Raw genomic sequence first — 7,887 nt, 5'->3', positions numbered from 1 at the left:
TGTATTGGTACCCAAGCCAGCTAGTGTAGATTTATCGTGGGTATGTGTATCCTAGGTATACCCTGAGTGTAAGTGAGGGCCAGCTCCTTGTGTATAGTGCTGAGTATCAAAGCGTATCAAATCGCTTTGAATTTGTCTTTGAAATGAAAATCTCTCTGGAATGGCAAGACTGGGATCAGGCCCAGCAATCTATGAGGAGGGGGAAGGAACAGGCATGTTTCTATAAAATGCGTGTGAATCTACTACAGAAACCCTGCAAATTTAATGTCATGGTGGAAAGGTCACAGCAAAGAGGGAGAAACCTAGAGCCCTTCCTTAACCCAGTGGGGCTTCTGGGACTGCATAATAAAAGTGTATCCAAAAAAAGAACCAGTGGGGGTGGGAGGCACACCCCTCCTTGGGCTGCCTCGGGAGCTGGCAGTACAGCAATCCTTGCTAGTAGGGTGATCGCCTGGGTTGCTGTTCCCAGGTGGTGTCAATTAATCCTAATTCATTCAGAGTAACACAAACAGTGAGGCTGGTAAAGGCTCATGCTGATTAATTACCACTTAGTGACTCCAGATGGGAAAGGCATGGCTAGAGGTGGGGTTTGACTGTGAGTGAATGCAAGAGGAGATGGCTGGACCCGAGCACTGCTTCAGAAGGGGAAGCCAAGTGAGTATAATCTCTGCAAATATTTTACAATCAAATTACCTGGAGTGGTGCAGGGTTTCCTGGTTTGAAGAGGATTAGGTGATGGTGGGATTAAATGCTCCCTGGGATCATTTGATTCCATTCCCAGAAAGGAGTCTCCTGCTTTGGCTTTGTTTCTGTTGTGGCAGTGGCTTGGTTCTTTGATGTGTATGTAGGGTGCAGGCTTGGTGAAATCATAATGCCCCCCACCCCTTGCAGGCAGGCAGAGGGGAAGTGTTCAGGGTGTGCTATATACATGGTCTTACCTGACTATTCCTCTACTATCTGTTTTAGGAGTGATCTTTGTCCTGCAGGCATGTAGCTTGCTTTGCTTCTTGGGGAGAGAAAGCTGAGTTAAAAGATGCAGGATAGAAAAGTTGGGAAAAGAGTGGCAACACGTTTTTCAAGTCCTAAGTGACTTCCTTCCATTAGAGTTTGGGCTCTGCAAGTGTCTGTGACGTTTGCTTACTTGGTTGTTCTCTCTGAGCAGACAGGAGACTGCTGCCTGTCTCACTTCCAAATATAGCCCCTCAGGCTGTGCCAAGGGTCTCTTGCACCCAAGCAACTTGCTTGGCGGAGGGTACAACTACTGCTGTTGTCTGTGCTATAGATCTGGGGTGAGGGGAATTGTTTTCCAAAGTGAATTTCTTTTCTCCCAGCTTTGTTTCTGAAGATCAGATTGTTTCTATTTACTTGTATTGCAGTAGTGCCTGTAGAGCCCCAGTCCTGGCCTGGGACCCTGCTGTGCTAGGTAGGTATGGCGTGGAGAGGCTAAGCTGGGCCCGCTGACTTGCGTATTTCTGCTGAACATCGGTCTTTTCCATCAGTAGCTCTTGGTGCGGAAAGAAGTCGATCCCATGGCTACAGTGAACTTTGCCCTTAAGTGAAACTGGGTGGCCAGTGCTGGCCCAAGCTATTGTCTGTGTCCCCCTTATTTTAAGATGTTTGAGCATTGGACTTGGTGACTGGAAGGGGTGACTGGACTATTGGTGGACAAACCTTTCCACGTTCTGTTTGAGCCTCACAAAACTGGATGGAGTTTGAGCGTTCTTTTTCCTATCGTCTCAACCTCTGCTCTTGTTTTTTCCTGTCTCAGGAGGGAAATCTGCCACCCCTTTCTCTGTACAGTTCTATGTCATGTAAGAGAGAAATCTGTCCCATTCCAGTTTACTAGGGCTGAGATCTCTTTTTCTGTGCTTGTACAGTGCCTTGCCCGGTACAGCCCTGAGCCACAATGGGGGCTCCTAGATGCAATATAAATAAAGTAATCCCAGTGGAGCAGTCTGGAGGCTGGTTCTGAAAATCTGAAGCCTGAATGATTGCATTCCCTCCTTGTCTATAGCAAGGGTGGGCAAAATTTCCCAGCAGCCCCTGCCTGTATGGCTGGGGCTGGCTTCCATGGAGATGCCAGCAGCAGCCCTGCTGTGATAGTGTGGGACCAGGGTTTCTATGGAGATGGCTCAGCAGCCCTGGCAAAGTGTGCAGCAGGGATATGAGCTGCTCCAGGGCTTGGCTGGGATTTTGCGGCAGTGACAGCGTGGTGTAGAGCCATGATTTGCAACGTGCATGCTCTGGACAGGGGCGTGCAGGCAACAAGTCACGGCTCTGCCCTGGCTCTGGACCATGCTGTCACTGCTGCAAGATCCTAGCCTGGCCCTGGCGCAGTTCCCTGCTAGCACTGCTGGGGCCAGTCTCCATGGAAACCCTGGCTCTGCGCTGCAGCTGCTGGGGTCTCCATGGAAACTGGCCCCAGCCACATGGGCAGGGGCTGCTGGGAAATGGAGTATACTGCTGGCCGGATCCAGCCTGTGGGCCTGGCCATGGGGCAGGGGGGGGGGCAACCCCCCTTCCCCCCCCCCCCCCCCCCCCCCCGGCTCCCATAGGAATGTAGGAAAACAGGTCAGGGCTATTGGGTCCAGTCCTCTGCATTTGCAGTCAGTCACTAAGTAGCAAAATCCCCCAAATCACCACTTCAAACCCCTGCCCACAGCCAGAAGAAATAGCATTTGAAACACCAAGATTACCTTACAACGTGCTATGGGTAAAAGCAATGGAGCTGAGGATACTGCTAATGCAGCAACAGGGAAACAGCTAGTTAATATATGCTCAGAAGATCCAAGGTCCCTTTTCCATTTCTGTTGAGCTGCTTGGCTTTGTCATGAAAGGGATAAGCAGAGTCCCCTGAAAAGTAGGCTGGAACAAGCATATGCCACGTAGACTGTGCTCCTCCCATCCATCTTCCTCAGTAGGATGACATTTGAGTGCAAGTCAAACATACGGATCTGTAAGGCTGAAGAGGTAAATGAAGTTTCTGTCCATTAGGATAAACAGTCAAAAATATGCAAAAACCTCTGCCTTTTGCTGTGGTGTCCAGGTTTCATTTTGAAACAATCCAGGCTTAATTCCCCCCCTCTTTCCCCCTCCCCCTTTGCTTTTATCCTGCAGCCTGTATTTGGGTCAGTGCCAACAGCCCCTTCTGTGCCATGGGAAGAGAAGCTTGGAGCATTCCCTGGTTGTGAACTGAGAGAGGGCCAAAGTGAATTCAGGGAGTAAACCCCCTGCAGCCTCCACACGTGCCCAGGGCCAGGTGTTCTGTAGGTTCTGGGCCAAGCTTTTCTCCAATGTGAGATTTGTTCCTTAATGCCCATGAAATTGCATGTTGGCCTATATATTATGCCAGGGTGGCTGTCATGATGTAGTGATATGAAGCAACAGGATGCCACTATAGCCTATGTATTGTGGTATGACTGTGAAACCATCATGCCTGTCATCCCGTGGTAGGGTAGCCCTGGGTCCTATACATCAAGCTGGCTGCAGGATAGGACCCAGGGAGTCCTAATGAATGGATCTGTGTTGTCTTGGTGAGAAGTGGGCAGTGGTGTCCCGAAGGGGGGTCGGTGCTTGGTCCTGTACTTTTCAACATCTTCATCGAGGATTGGATGAGGGGGTAAAGAGCTGACTGGCCAAGTTCACAGATGACACCAGTTATGGGGAAGCATGGTCACACTTGCAGATGGGCTACAGATACAGGTGGATCCAGACAGCCTAGCAAGTTGGGTGAGTCAGAACCAGATGAAGTTCATCACTGAGAAATGTAAAGTGCTCCACTTGGGACGAACAATTCTCTGCACACCTACAGGCTTGGCAACGCCAACCTGACTAGCACTACAAATGAAAGAGACCCGGGGAGAATAACAGATCACAGCATGAATAAGAGCCGACAATGCGACTCTGTTGCCAGCAGGGCAAATAATATTCTGGCATGCGTCAATCGATGCATCTCCAGCAAGACCAAGGAGGTGATTCTTCCACTCTACTCGGCACTGGTGAGACTGCAGCTAGACTACTGTGTCCAGTTCTGAGTGCTACACTTTCACAAGTTGTACCACATCCTTGCTAGAGTCCAGCTATATGGCCACCCATATGATTAGAGGCTTGCATGGCAAGCCATACAAGGAAAGGCTGAGGGACCTGGAATTCTTCAGCCTGAAAAAGAGGAGGCTGAGAGGGGACCTGGTAGCAGTTTACCACTACATCAGGGACTTGGTGAACAACTTTCACTAGGGTACCCTTGGGAAACCAGGAGTAATGGCTACAAACTTCTGGAAGACCGTTTTCAGGCTCAAGATTAGGAAAAATGTCTTCACACACAGTCTGGGTGTCCAGTCTGTGGAATAAGCTCCCTCCGGAGGTGGTGCAATCACCTGCCCTGGAAATCTTCAAGAGGAGACTGGATAGTCATCTTGCTGGGGTCCCCGGCCCCCATTTATCTTCCCTGCCGGTGCAGGGGGGCTGGACCTGATGATCTTCTGAGGTCCCTTCTAGCCATTCAAGTCATTTCTACTGCATGACTGTGGCTTTAATAGTTTCAACTATCAAGGAATTAAAAGGGTAAGAAAACATAGCTACAAAATTTGCAACCCGCTTGCTCACACCAACAAAAGTCTGTATTTATGAATTAGGATTTCTATTGCATTGTTTTTCCCAAGGATCTCAATGAACTTCATGTATAAGTCTGAAAACATTCCTGTGAGAGAGGTGATAGCATCCCTGTTTTCCAGAAGGGGAAACTGAGGCATTAAGCTGTGAAATGACTTGTGAAAGGTCATATAAGAAGAAAGTGACTTTGCATTTGCTCCTCAGGTTTCATCATTCCCAGTCTTCTGTCAGTAGATCCCTCCCTTTGAATGTCCATCTGCATGCCTAGAAAGCCACTTACATAAAAGAGCACAGTTAATTGCATGCTGATGGGTCCGCTTAAATTCTGGGGGGAGGGGGGTGCTGTTTGTCGAAGAACTGTCCAAATCTATCCCTTTAAATTCCCTTGGTTGTGTGTGAGCATAGATGGTGGATTGAGTGTGTATAGATTCAGGATTGTAGTGGTGCCATCTAAAAGGACATGGTCAGTTAGCAGGGTGTAGTGTTTCAATTACTGATCTCCATTTTCAGGCATGCAAATATGAGGTATAGGAATGGCTTTGTGTCGCACTACGGCAAAGTGCTCGTTCCCTGGGTTGGGGGTGAGGAGGAGTGTACACATTTCACTGAAATCTCTTTGGTTCCCTGTTTTTAGTGTACTGGGGCTTTTAAAATATTGTTTGTTGGGTTTTTTGTTTGTTTTGCTTTTAAGGCTCTGCAGCTCCCTCTTGGAACTGCAAATAAGGGAAGTTCTGGTTTTATCCATAGACACATAAACACTTCTATTTGGATGAGATTGGTAGCTTGATATTTAGCCCCTGCCAATGATCAGAACTGGGTGTGAATATGAACAGGACCATGCTGCTTTTGTTCCACAGAGCTGACTGGGTGGCTGACTTGCAGATGTAACAGTACTCTGGAGAAGAGGTGCTCAACCTCCAGTTTGTGGAGCCGTGAAATCCGGCCCATGGGTTGGAAAACTTCATGGCACAGAGCAATGGAAGCTCCATGTGGCCAATTCCAGCCTCACCCAGGCCTTTGCAGTGAAGGGTGATCAGGACCAGGCCCCACTCCTGCATGTACAGATTGGACTGGGGTGCTCCCCCCCAGCCCCGTGCATCTGGTCCATGAGCATGCTACTTCCCGCACCCTGTCCAGAGTAGGGCTGCTCTGCCCTGCCCCCAGCCTCACCTGAAGCAGATGGATCGAGGTCAGGCTGCTCAATTTCCACCCCCACTCCTCCCCTGCAGCCAGATTAGCTCTATTGGTTGGATCCAGCCCACAGGGGGACATGGCACCATCCATCCAGCCTGAAGGGTTAAAAGGTTGGGCACCACTGCTGTAGAGCATAGACAGCTTGGACCAGCTGCCTTGTCCCACAAACAAGGGAAAACACTGCTTAGTGAATCCTGGGACACAAGTTCCGTATCTTAAGTTTTGGGTGCATTTTCATTTGAACTGTGGCTGTAGTCTGAGCCAACAACAAAGAGCCAGATCTTGATCTTCCTGTGAGTAAGACCTGACTCTGAACTGTCCCATTAACTCGGCTGTTCTAGGTTTAATGTGCTATTAAGCAAGAATTAAAGATGTCAGAATCTGACCGACAGTGTACACAGTTGCTATTTGAATGTACAGTGCTGGCTAAGCACTCAGCACTCCTCTGACGATCCACATCTCTTTCTCTAATGAAGTTCGGTACCAAGAGAGATCTGCTCTTCAGCAGAGCTCCTCTGTGTTGCCTCCTGAGGCTCATTTCAGTCTTGGCCCCCCTTGCTGGGATCCCATCTGTTCCAACTCTGCTGGAGGCATTGCCTTGAGGAGCATGGTGTGGGCTTGGACAGGCTCTGCCATTTCTGTATACTGCATATTTGGCTGCACTGCCGTCCTCAGGGGCAGATGTGATTGAAGGAATGCAAAGCAGAGGGGATGGAGAGCCTGGTTGTAGGCCAGTGTGATTTCTAAGAGGTGTTCACTGAGGTGTGAAAGTATTTCCCTGTAGTCCCTCCCCCTAGCCCTAAAGGAAAATAACTTCTATTTTTGCTTGGAAACCATTCAGGGCTGTTCAATCCCACACTTGGGCAGTGTCACATTGACTTCATAAGGAGTCTGAGTTGAGTCCAGGGCAGCTGGACGTGGCCCAGAAAGTGCATCCCTTTAGTTTTCCTGTGAGAATAAATTGTTCTCTTGCTCTTTTTCTCCCACAGCCTGTGACAATGACTCTGGCAAGATAAGGGTGTGCAGATTGTTCAGGAAAGCTTCAGGAGTCTCCTTTGGTTAAGCCTTGCCTGCACCTGTTGAGCATGGATGACTGAATAGGTCACAGTTTAGATTTGGACAGGGGCAGTGTTTTCCCAAACGGAAAGTCACACCTGCTATTACGTCCACTTCCAGAAAAAGAAACACAATGAAAGAAAGGTCAGATACATGAGAAGCCCTTTCAGCCTCCAGTTAAAACTGCTTGGAGCTGAGCCAGGCCAGCAGCAATGAGCAAGGCATTTGAGCTTTGCTGTGCTTGAAATGCTCCCTTCTTTACATCAGCCTTCCTAGGTCTGATGCTCCCAGACCACCTACCTCCCCAGGTTGATGAGGAGGCAGGGTCCGCATGGGTCCTCCCACATGGTGAGGGGAGACCTTAGCAAGTACCCAAGTCTCTTGTGGCATTGAAGAACTGGCCTGATGCTCTTTTGTTACCAAGCTATGTTTATGTGGTAGGTCTACTACCCTGGCAGCTGTACCCTCAAGCATGTGGCTTGCCTCTATATGGGTTGCCTCTTAAACTAGAAGCAGTATAGCCATGTCTATAGGAGCTGACTCAGAAATGGTAATTAGACTGCTTATGAGACCCCATGGATATGACTACACTTCTACTTTAGGAGACAGCCTGCCTGGAGCAGCATCATGTAGCAAGGACACTTCTGCTGGGCATAGTAAGGCAGCCTCTGTGTAGAGACAGAGCCTTAGTTGCTCCCAGACTGACAACTGTGGTAGCACCTGATTGATTGATTGATTTTATTAAATTCTGGCTTGGTGAGTGACACTCCTACTCAGCCTTGAATCTAAATCTGCAGTACCTGGTACTCATGCCACACCATGGAGCTGGCATAGTTTGTGTGAAAGATCACACAGTGCTAGGGCTTTGTGCTACTTCAGGCTTGGAGGTGAGGAGGCGGCGGAAGAAAACTACATCAGAAAAATCAAAATAAGAGGCTGAGTGGTTCCCTGTTGTAACCTGACTGCTTATTACCTGGAGTCTTGTGTGATTCATGCAGCGGCTGCCACGTGGGAAGAAAGAGAAAC

The 7,887-nt window shown here is 48.9% G+C and overlaps 1 protein-coding gene across 1 annotated transcript in view; it reads left to right on the top strand.

Moving 5' to 3' along the window:
- Positions 1-584: 584 nt before the first annotated feature.
- NOS1 (nitric oxide synthase 1) overlaps positions 585-7,887 on the top strand; it is a 163,148-nt gene continuing 155,845 nt past the window's right edge. Inside the window, exon 1 of the mRNA XM_025208572.1 lies at positions 585-654. The gene's annotated coding sequence lies outside the window, so the exon portion shown is untranslated. The remainder of the gene's footprint in view (positions 655-7,887) is intronic.

Source organism: Alligator sinensis, unplaced genomic scaffold (assembly GCF_000455745.1).
Source record: "Alligator sinensis unplaced genomic scaffold, ASM45574v1 scaffold692_1, whole genome shotgun sequence".
NCBI lineage: Eukaryota > Metazoa > Chordata > Crocodylia > Alligatoridae > Alligator > Alligator sinensis.
The sequence above is the reverse complement of the archived record's forward strand: the minus strand, read 5'-3'. Positions and strand labels throughout refer to the sequence as shown.